Source organism: Mesoplodon mirus, assembly GCF_964341445.2.
Source record: "Mesoplodon mirus genome assembly, chromosome: 3".
NCBI classification, from domain to species: Eukaryota; Metazoa; Chordata; class Mammalia; order Artiodactyla; family Ziphiidae; genus Mesoplodon; species Mesoplodon mirus.
This window is the reverse complement of record NC_138978.1, coordinates 75,688,019-75,700,623: the sequence shown is the minus strand read 5'-3', so window position 1 is coordinate 75,700,623 and position 12,605 is coordinate 75,688,019.

Sequence of the window (12,605 nt, the reverse complement as noted above, 5' to 3'; positions counted from 1 at the left end):
TGACAGACTTGAGACTCAGTTCAAGTCCAAAGTCAAGAAAAAAACTGATATCCCAATTCAAAGCAGTCAGGTAAAAGGAGATCTCTCTTACTCATGGGAGGATCAGCCTTTTTGTTCAATTCATCCTTCAACTAATTGGATGAGGCACACCCATATTAGGGAGAACAATCTGGTTTACTCAGTCTATCAATTTAAATGTTAATGCCATCCAAAGAAACCCTCACAGACACACCTAGAATAATGTTTGACCTAATGTCTGGGTACCCTGTTGCCCAGTCAAGTTGACATATAAAATTAACCATCACACCAATTATTACTTTTAAATAATAATGGCATAAGAACTGTGTCTGACTTGCTCACCTAATATCCCTAGTGCACCAAAATAAAAGGTACTTGGTAACTATATATATATAGTTTTTTCTTTTTTTGCAGAATAACTGACTAAACACCCATTTAAGAGCACTAAGTTAATCTTTATATGGATATAAAATTATTATGACTGGGGCCTCCCTGGTGGCGCAGTGGTTGGGAGTCCGCCTGCCGATTTGGGGGACACGGGTTCGTGCCCCAGTCCAGAAGGATCCCACATGCCGTGGAGCAGCTGGGCCCATGAGCATGGCCACTGAGCCTGCGCGTCCGGAGCCTGTGCTCCACAACAGGAGAGGCCACAACAGTGAGAGGCCCGTGTACCGCAAAAAAAAAAAAAAAAAAAAAAAAAAAAATTATTATGGCTATGATGGATTTGAGAGTACATGTATCTTTTGTCTGAATCTCCATTTACAATGTACCAAGACTTCATCCCTTGAAAATCTTGTCCATTCAACAAAGCAAAAAATTTCTGGACTCATCTATGTTTTTCAAACAATGCTTTAGTAATTCCCATTACAAATTCAGTTGAGATAAATGTCTTTTGTTTTGTGATGAAATTCATATATTACATATTTAAGGCTTTATTATATATAATCTCTATATTATTTATTATGTATTATATTACATAAATTCTCTTCATTGATTCCACATTACTCTCTAGATATATTCTTATATGATTTGAGGCAAATTTTATATATATATATATATATATATATATATATATATATATATATATATATATATATATATATGTTATATATATAATTACATATATTATTATATAATGAGACCAATTTCCCAAAAAATTGTCAGTATTTGCTTTCTCTATTTCATCACTCTTGTCTGGCCTCATCTTGGCTTTTGCTAAGTTACCAATGGCTCTTCTGTGTCACTAAATGTAATGACTAATTTAAAATCTTCATCAAACTTGATCTCTCCACAACATTGATACAACTGACATCTTATTTCTTTTGAAAATACACTTCTCCCCCTAACCTTCTGGGACACCATGTTTTCTCCCTAACTCTCTACTCTCTGCTTTCTGAGTCTTCTATGGGGTAATCCTCCTCTCCTTCCTCCTTTCCTGACTCCCAACTGTTACAGGTTCTCCCAGCTTCATGCTAGATCCTCTTCTAAATTGCATTTTCTCAGTTAGCTTCAACTACCATCAATATGGAGATGACATTCAGATTTATGTTTCCACATGGATCTTTCCTGTTTTCCACACCATATACCTGACTAAGACATTTAATTTGTATGTTGCAAAGCCCATCTTATCCTCTGCCTCCTCCAAATCCTGATCATTTTCCAGTGTTCCCAATCTCAATGAATGTTAACAGTACATTATCAGTTGTGTAAATGAGAATTCTAAGAATCTCTGTTGGCACTTCCCACTCCATCATACGCTTAAATCTAGAATCAACCTGTTGATTCTCTCTCATGTAGTTCTCTTAATTTCCTCCACTTCTTTCTCTTTCGCTCCCTACTCTGGTGTCCCAAGTTTAAGATAACATTACTTCTGGCCTGCTTGACTGTAATGATCTGTTAAATTTTTCTTCCCCTGAGTTTATTTCTGGACACTCCAATCTATTATCCATCTGCAACCAAAGAGACCTTTTCAAAAGGGAAGACTAATCATATATTCCCAATATTCAAAACACTTCACTGGGTTTCCTTTATATTTAGCCATGCCTTCCCCAGTCTTTCCAGGTTCATCTTTAACTTATCTCCTTCTATCCTTTTATCTCACTTTCTTCTCCACTGTACCCTAGACACATGGGCCTTGTCTTGTTTATTGAATGCTTCATATTTTTTCACAAGCTATGACCTTTGTAAAATTCCCACCCCAATACACCCAGACATAGTTTATGCCAGTTAACAGATAGGCACAAGCCTCAGGAAGGCTTTTTCTGACCCCCTGACACTAATTCCCTCAAAGCATCATGTACCTCTCATTTGGATTACATGTTATTGTACTTATTTTATTATTTTATACATGTCTCTTTTCCTTAGTAGATTGCAATGTCCATCAGCATAACTATGATGTCTCTTTTATTCACAGCTATGTCCCCAGATTGTGTCTGGCACATTGAGTAATAAATGATGAAGCTAAATAAATAAAAATTTATTCATTGTTGATTCTGTGCAGGTACCACAGGCTCATATAAAAATATGTTCGGGATTCCTCTTACTCTCAAAGTGCTTACCTTTTGGGTTAGAAGATAAACATAAATAGAAATGAAAATGAAATATTACACTAAGTAATTAACATCTAATGCTATGACATGAAAAGTCTCAAAACAATTTTTAAATAATTTACAAAGTAATATAAGAAGTAAGATATTTATAACCAGAATAGTGAATTATCATTTATGGATGAAAACAGTATTGAGCTTGACCTTTAAATATATAAAAATGTTGGAGAGTCAAAATGGAAAAGGTAGAAGTTTGGGGGGAGAAGAATAGAATGAACAACACTCCAGAGACAGTCTAGCCTTGGAGATCAAGGTTAATGGTGATGCCCTCCTAATAGCCCTTAAAGGGCTCTAATGTTCTATGGAAGTGAAGAGAGACTGTAGTACTAGAATATTATAAAAACTAGACTGTGGTATGATAAGAATTTTAATAGCAGGAAATCCTGAAACAAAGCTTCAGTACTGTATTTCTACAAAGTACTAGAAGAACCATTGCTGCATAACTGACATGTGGGAAGAAAAGGTATGAAAAACCAATGGGCTGGCTAAAAAAAATTTTTAAACCAGTTGCAAAGTTGTAGTCTTATTGCACAGTTCCCTGAATCTCAATGAGATATTTAGAATTGTCAACACGTAAAACAGGATATGTGTTTTCCCCCTTACTAATAAGAACTATTCCATGTCTTCAACATCTTAGTTTTCATGCTTAGATGTACACATAGAATCTTCTTTTAAAGAAAACTGACCTACAGATGATTTGTCAACTATCCTTGGAAATTGATCTATCATCTTGAAAGCTATGTTTTTCTTGAAATGCTACCTCTAAAAGAATAGAGTTGCAGGTTTGGCAATACCAAACACAGACACATTACTTTATCTGTGAAATCATCATTTTGCAATATAAGAATTAAGAAATTCACAGCCTCTTTCATGGAATTTCCTACATAGAAATCCTAATGTAAATATTAATGCTATACTGATTTATAACATTTCTGTGGATATGTATCAATAACAAATATCAAAGTATTCCACCAGATCTCCAAATGATAATGACATCAAGCTGGAAATTATTCAATATTCAGAAACAGACTTCTATTTAATATGATTCTCATCAAATTAACATATCACATAATTTTAAGAGTCAAATGTTTCCACAAGTCTTGTTTTGAAAAAGATCAATTTCCTCTCCCCCTCACCACCATCCTTGCTTCTTGCTCCATGAGACATCCATTTTATTGCTTAATTTCAGACTTAGGCATTAGCTATTGACTTCCAGCTATGGAAGCTGAGAATCTCACTCTCTAGCAATCTCCTCCCTCACCTTGGATCCCACCATATTTACACTTTCCATCCTTCATCCTCTTAATGAACACATATCATAATTTTTATAGATTCACATTCAATGATTATTTTAACCATGCAAAGCAATTCACCACTGAATTGTAAGATACATGATATCATCTTGTTTCCTGCACAACCTACTGTTTTTCCTGGAGTTAATAATTGTCTTTTTTATAGCTTGCTTAACTTTTTCCTGTAATTATCACTAGTCTAAATCCAAACTCTCTGCCAATCACTTAATCTCTATGAACAAAACATATTTGGTATTCTATCTATTACATCTTTTTGCGGTAACCACTCATGTAGCCTTCTGACTCACTCTAATCTAAATGTACAGAACAGCTGTCAGTGTAAGGTCTCTCTTCTTGGGGGATTCTCTTTATTTATCTTTTCAGTTGAATCCAATCTTCACTGGACTCCTTGTTTTCCTCTTTCTTCTTTATCCATTCATTTTCCTGAAGTTTATATTTTAGTAAACTTCTAAGAAAATATGCTTGAGAGGTAAATATTTTTAATCATTTCATGTCTTAACAAATTTATTCTCTTCATATATATTTAGTATAGAATCCTTGTTTGAAACTTATTTCCCTTAAATTTTTGAAAACAACTCTATTCTCTTTAAAATTCCATTGATGTTGTTCAGATTCTCAATTCATTCTTATTTTTTAATCATTATTATGAAATCTTGTTTTTGGAAAATCGTTGAATACTCTTTTTTTTTTCTCCAGTGTTCTAAGGTTTCATGACAATTGTTGTAGTGCATATCTTATTTTACTCATTGTGGTTGGTACTCAGGAATATTTCATCCTGAACACATATCTTTCAGTTCTGGGAAATAATTTAAAATTATTTCTTTGATGATTATCTCCTCTATTTTCTTTGCTTTCTCTTTCTAAACTGGCCCTTTAATTTTTTTTAATCTTCCCTTCCTTAATCCATCTCATTTTCCTTCTGTTTTTTTGAGGAGAGATTTTTCTCAGCTTTATTTTCCAAACAATTTAAAAATTTTTTCCACTATCATATTTTTTAAATTCCAGTAGTACTTTTAATTTTCTAATTATTAAACTTTTAATAGTCCCATGTCCTTATTTCATAAAAATAATATCTTCTCATATCTCTTTATTTATGTTTTTTCTAATCTTTCTTATCTTGCAGTCTCAATTTCCTGCAAAGGATTTTCCTTCTCTGTGAAAGATTTTGTCTTAGACTCTAATAGAAGTGGATTTCCTTCATTGCCTGGTGATTCCTTGCTGCCTGATCATAATGAAAAGTGGAGCTGATTGGAAGCTCTCTGCTCATGGTATGGATTCTTTATTGTTGGGTTCATTGTAGGGTTGTCTGGCTGGGCAATTAAATATAGAGAATCCCAGCGTCATCATCTTTAGATTTTCTTCTCTTGGGCTAGTTAAATTCCATGGAGAAGGTTTTTCCAATCTTCTCTCTAGAGGGTAAGAGTCTGGTTGCCAGTATCCTGGGAGACAAGTGGTATAAAAATCTAAAAGGACTTCAACTCTCCATATGTAATCTTCCATTTAACATCTGTTTTTTTCAGTGTAATATCCTTACCCTCAACTACACTTCTTTGCCAATCCACTATACCTTTTCCAGAGAAGAAATTTCCAGTCTTCCACCAGGGTGGAGAGGGACAATTGCCTAGGTACAAACAATGGTAGAATGAATAAATGTGACTAAAAATTTCATATATGAGTTTTCAACCAATCATCCATTTTTAGCACTCTTCCAGAAGTAATTGTAGTAGCCAACTGGTGTGGCTTTTATAGGTTCTGTGACATAATTACATTTGTTTGTTAGAATTTGTCACTCCTGATTTATGATAAAATTTTCTGCAATCTGCCAAGTCAGTTACCATTCATTCATTTGCTTTCCAGCTTCTAAACTTAAGGGTTGTCTATTTTACTTCTCTCTCTCTCTCTCTCTCTTTTTTTTTTTAAAATCCCTGTACTATCATATTAGTAGGGTTTCAGGGGAGTTGATGTAAATATGTGTGTTCAATCTGCCATCTCTGGACTTCTTGATTATCTCCCTAGTCATCTGTATTAATGAACATTAATCAGTGGTTTTGTAGGATTATGCAATGTTATGTGCAGAAGTACCAAGAAATGAGTCTGGCATCTTATAATACACACTCAATAAATATTTATTACCCCTTCCTTTAGAAGCAGCAACTGCAATCACCTCCTCCTTCTTACTCTCTTATCCTGGCTGTTCCATCCATTCTCACTCTACTAATAAAGACACTGAGGACCAGAGGGATTCATATGTTATCCAAGGACATATGAACCATTAATGTCAGAGAGACTTAAATATTTTCCTTTATTGCCTTTTTGTATGTATATATCATTCTTTTTCACTCTGAATTCTTATATATAAGGATGTTAGTATTCCTTTCGCAAAATTGGGCTTGGCATTTTTTACAATACTAACAGTTGAGTATACTATAGCTACAGAAGATGGTAATACAAATAGTCCACAGTGCTTAATTGAAAAGGAACTATAACTGCTCAGCCATGCCAACAACTAGCCTATGGCATAGCTAGCTGGCTGTGGATTGGCAATACTTGCTCTAAACAATGCTTAGAATTTTCACACTTCTCCATAAACCAAGTAGAAATATAACTATTTCTAAAAAGATCACAGCTCCATTTTGCAATGTGTGCCATTCTTGTTCCCATATCACCAGTCTGAATGCTGGTGTCAGTAAACCTAGGTAAGCCTATCTGAGGAACTTTACAAAATAGATCCTCAGGTCTCACTATCAGAGAATCTGATTCTATAGATCCTGCTGGAACCTATATTTTCATTTTAAATGTTCTCAGGTGATATGAGGTACACTCACGTTTAGAACCACTCTAGTAGTGTACAAGTTATCTGGATAGAGCATACATATAGGGATATTTTCTTAATGGATCAGTAAAATGTCCCAATAAAGATTTTGGACATTTCTACTACAGATTTCTGTTTAGGTGGCTCCAAAAGATCATTTGAGTAAATTTTCTTCTTGATCTTGCAACTCTGAGTACATTTTCTAACCCTGGATGACTGAGCAGAAGAGGGAGCTGCAGCGGCAAAGAAGGCACTTGAGACCTTGTTGCATTAAGATGTTAAGCTCTAAATGAATTCTTCAAACAGTGTCACTAAATTTTATTGTCAAAAAGAACTAAAGATTATGCTATCTACTACAAAATCTTTATTGGCAAATAAGCTGAGGTTTAAATAACCTAAATATTTTATCTATAGTCATAACTCTAATTGTTGACATCAAAACCAGATCTTCTATGTCTGGAAGAATTTTATTTCCACCACACCACTTTTCCTGAACTATGTTCTTAAGAAACATGGGTGTTCCAAAAGATGTCACTAAGTGTTTGAGAATGGGGGGATATAAATTTTGCGTAAATGTATTTTGAATTTCCATAAGGGGTAACTGTGGACAGTCTTTCCTGTTTGACCATGTAAAATTCTAGTCATAATGACCATTAAAATTTTACAGAAGCTCATAAAACACTTTGGGAAATCATCTCTATTCTTTGTGGCTTAATTCTGTCAGCATTTCTGTGTAATTGTTCCCATGGAAGATTTGGTATTAAATCATGTTAACTTGGTGCAGATTTTTTTCTTGTTACTGTTTGGACAGTAATATCCAAAACTTCACTAGTGAATAGACAGGATATTGTACTAAAGTTCAAAGATATAACACTCTACCCTAAAGGGCTTTAGCAAGTCAGAAATTCTTTGGGATAATATATTTGTAGTTTCAATTTCTACACTTGATTTTCTGTTGTAATCTGCAGAAGCCATTACATTTGTGTATGAGATCAGGAACTATGCAGTTACATTATTGTCACTACTTTGGAAATTCTTGACCTTGATCTATACAGAATATGTCTACACTTGCTTTAACTGTGCTATTATTACTTCCATTTCCCCTATTCTATTTTTCCTTTAATGTGCCTTAAGTTCCTCAGATAAAAGGATTATCAGAAGTACAAAGTGTTGTATTATTACTATAATCATAAAACCTCTTCAGTTCATCAGTGAAAGTTTGGTCCATTGACTAAAATGGTTTAAATTTTTTGAAGTATGCTACCAACATATTTCTGAGGACTTATAAAAATTTTGAAGGACATATATAGAAGTATCGTCTGTCTTTTGAATGCTCAAATACCAGTTTCTAGAATTATATGTTTAGTTTCTCTAAAGACATTCTGAATGTAGCTTTCCCCCTTATTTTCCGAGATGGATAGGAATTATTATGTCCATCAATATTCTCTCTAACAGTAATCAGACAAATGGTTAAAGTTGCTTGTTTCAAAGACATTGACAATTTCAGTCAACACTGCCATCAAATTAGAAGGTCATTAAGAAAGAGTTGGAGAGGAAGATCTGTAAGTTTTTGCTTACTTTGTTCCTTCTCAAAGGAATAAATATCATCAGGAATAGACTGGCTGGTACCTCTGAACTGATGAAACTTATCTGAAAAGTGTTTTTCTATGAAGGGCACAAAGAAAATCCAGACATTTTGATCATTAGAAATGTGCAGTAATAGTTTTCTCAACCTATATACTCTCAAACAGAGAAGTTGACTCCATCTCTTTGTATGCAAATTCCTTTCCCAGGTACCACTAAAATTCTAATTTACCTAGTAAGAAGCTTTACACATAAGTTATTCTCCCTTTTTGATCATCACTTTCAGTCTCCAAACTCTGGTCACTGCCATGTTTCTTTCTATTTCTAGGCACAGTCTACCATCTTTTTTTTTTTTTTTTTTTTTTTTTCCGGTACGCGGGCCTCTCACTGCCGCAGCCTCTCCGGTCACGGGGCACAGGCTCCAGATGCGCAGTCTCAGCGGCCATGGCTCACTGGCCTAGCTGCTCTGCAGCATGCGGAATCTTCCCGGACCGGGGCACGAACCCACGTTCCCTGCATCGGCAGGGGGACTCTCAACCACTGCGCCACCAGGGAAGCCCTACCATCTTTTCTCATCTTACAACTGAGTTATTGCATATTTTCCTATCTGATATTTTTTTCTTTTTAAAGTTAAATTAATTTTATTTTCCAACAGAGGTTGTAAATTTCTTAAGGGCAGTTACAGTCTTATGCTTCTTTTGTATACACGTACACAGTACTGTAAACTTCACTGGAACTCAAAAACACCTGTTGATTTTGATTCATTAAAGCCCAGAGACAGTGGGAAGTTCAAATGAAGCACTAAGAGGAGATATCCTTACTCTTTGAATCTAATTACAGAAATTCTAGATTTCACCTCCTGTGATGAGTTCAATAACACTGATGTCCAGAATGAGATGGACACAAATGGTGCCATGGCATGGATGTTAGGACCCTTCGATGGGTTAAAGTAGGATAAAGTAGTAGAAGATTAAATGATTTACAATAATCACGGTATATTTTTCTCTACAGCTCAAGGTTGTTTTGCTACCTTGAAAATTTATCTTATATCTACATTTCATTAGAAAAGACCTTACATGTAAAAGAAAGAACTGAGAGAAATTTTAATGAAAATATTGACCCTGAGTCTTTTCCCTAGAGGGTCAGAGAACATATTCTCATAAACACTCAGGAGCTCTCAGGAGCAATAAGTTAGAGTGGTCAGGAAACAGAGAAGGTCTTGCTTGCATGCTTCTACCCAGTGAAGTAAATGGAGTCAAATGACTCCACTTGAGATTGAGGCTGAAGAATGTAACAGAATGAGACATGTGCAAGCATAAAGATAACATTTCAAATAAAATTTAACATCATGCTATAACATTATGCAATAACAAAGGAGAGGGGCAAGAAATCCAGACCTTGTGCCTAGCTCTTTCACCAGTGTGATTTGTGAGCCCATATCTCCCTGATCCTTAGCTTCCTCACCCATGCAATAGATGATGCTAATGATGCTTACCTGGCAGGAATTTTGTGAGGTAGAATGGAAGACAGATTGTCATGGTGTAATAAGCTTTTTATTGACAGATTAATAAAGGACCAATTCTTTTCTCATATATGAAAAAATAGCCTGCAGTAGAACCATTTAAAGAAATTATACTTCCAAAAATGTGAAAAGGAGAATGTTCTTAGGTATGCCATGGTCATGTAGTCACATGGTTCTAAAAGTCCAGAATTTTCATCTCAGTGGAGACTTGTAGAGTATCAACAATAGTTCTATGTCCTGGTGACCCAGAACCAACCTAGATCTTTATTGCCTTTATCTTTGTCACCCAGCAATAACACCCACAACTTTGCCATGTTTCAGGCCTCTATTATCTTAGTATTTATTGAAAAAGAACTTGTAGGGCTTGACAAGTGAAATACCAATAAACAGAAGAATAGAAGGGTTAATCCAAGAGACAGAGAAGAAAGCAGTCCATTCACCAAGTAGTGTGCAATAGACTCCAGAAACTGGAAATTCATGTAGTATTTATGAATCACAGATAATAAGCAGTATACAATTTCTAAGGGTATGGGGGAAGGATGGAGAAGCCTCAATACCTAGGATTTTTATTAGACAAAGAAAGGAAGGATTTTATGCTCCCTATCCCCTCCCCTAAGACACCATTTGGTAGAGGATGTCATTTTAAAGAAAGGCTCAAATTTCAAACCTTCTGCTTGCTTTTTATGCTACTAAAGGTGAAAACTCAAGATAGAAGGGTTTTTTTACTGTAATTTTTTCTATTTATTTTCTTAGGAAATACCTTAACAATCCTTTTTGGTTCTGAAAGACAAAGTTGGCATGATCTGAAGGCTCTTTACTTTTCTGCATAAAAGAGGAACAGAAGTTTTTGAATTTTCTTCTTGCAGATCCCAAGAGAAGTTGGGGGACCCCAGAGAAACAGGGTGTAGGAAAAATGGTATCTCAAAAGGGGGAAAAACAAGCTCTAGAAAACAAAGGCTGGGGAATTCCCTGGTGGTTCAGTGATTAGGATTCCATGCTTCCACTGCAGGGGGCATGCATTCCATCCCTGGATGGGGAACTAAGACCCCGCTTGCCGTGTGGTGTGGCCAAAAAAAAAAAAAAAAATTAAAAACAAACAAATAAATAAATAGAAATCCACCAATTAAAAAAAAAAAGGAATACAGAGGATGTAAAATGGGGGATGGTATAGTAAATATTTGTTTTACATGCTTAACATCTATCTCTCTTTTGCCTGTTAACCTTTCCTGCAGGGCACATAATTCTAATGTAGTCCTTTAGAAAGATTCTCTCATTCTTTCTACCCCTCCCTGGTGCTACTACTACTGCTGCTGCTACATACACACACACACAAAACACAACACATTAACACAAACCATAGTGACAAACAAGTGGTCTATACTGTAATTTGATATATAGACATTATTACACTTAATTCCTGGTAACTAACTCATATTCAAATTCCTCCAGTTGCCTCCCCCTTCTCCTCAATTTTTTAACTTTTTTTTCTTTCTAACAAGATTTTAATCTAGATTACCCATGATACCGTATTGTCCCACTGCAGCTAGTAAATAATGCGAAAGGTGATGTATTTTCATCAATGGATACTCAGTTCCCCCCAACATTTTTCTCCCATAGTTTTAACATCTACTGATGGTCCTTGTTATGTGTATTTTAAAAGATGTCTCTCTAGTTTTACCTTTTATTTTAACATTTATCTTTTACCAAGTTCTGTCCAAAAGTCTGGACATAATAGAGCATGTCTAATAGAGTATGATGATTTTTTCTTTAGAAAAACAGCTCTATAGGACTTTTTAAGTGTCATCAGAAAGCTCCTTTTCCCAGATCATTTATTTTTTTTAAATTTTGATCATATCTAATTCAAGAAAAAATATCTTGATATTCTGTTAGAAAACATACTGTTTTCCTGGGATACCAAAAAAATTGAATTTCACCTTTTGCCAATTGAAGAGCCAGGAAAGCATGCCTAAATTTCCCTTTAAAGATTTCTAAGACTCAAGGACTCTATCTCTGCATGAAGTTCTCAGTGAAATCTATAACAGTTCTGAGCACAGAGGGAAATGTGATAAGAGATGTGGGTCCCACATCTTTCAGCACATGCATGTCAATCAAAATCAAAACAAAAGAAAAATTCCTAATAATTTTAACATTCGTTTAAAAAATCTCAGATGGAAAATGCTATGTCTAACTTATTCAATAATTATTAGACTATGAACTGTAAAAGTTTTAATTCATTAATTATTGTTCTCAAAGTCTCATTAAATAGAATTATTTTAATAGAAATATATTCCTCTCTGCATGTAACTTCTTTCTTCAGAACAATGCTTTATTTTGTCATTTTTAGCACCTGTTAAAAAGTGCAATCTTCATAAAGAACATAATTCTTAATATGGCACAATGTATGAAGTCTGTTAAGATGTTTATCACCTCATGAATTACACATATATCTTTGCAATGAGTCTTCTTGCCTCCATTCCCTTCTAAATTCATTGTCTCACTAAATGAATCTTTTAAAGGTACCAGTTTTCACATCTCATGACATTGCTGTAAGCATTCAGTAACTTATCACTGCTTATATAATCAAGCTTAAATTTAACATTCTGTGATTTTAGTCTTTTGCATTTTACCTCTTCTCTCCAGTCTCACCTTTCCTCATTTCCATCAAGATGGCCTGATTCCCATTTGTATGGGCCATTTTACCACTTGCACAGGCAGGTGTACCTAGAAACTAAGAAAGTTTACTTCAGGGC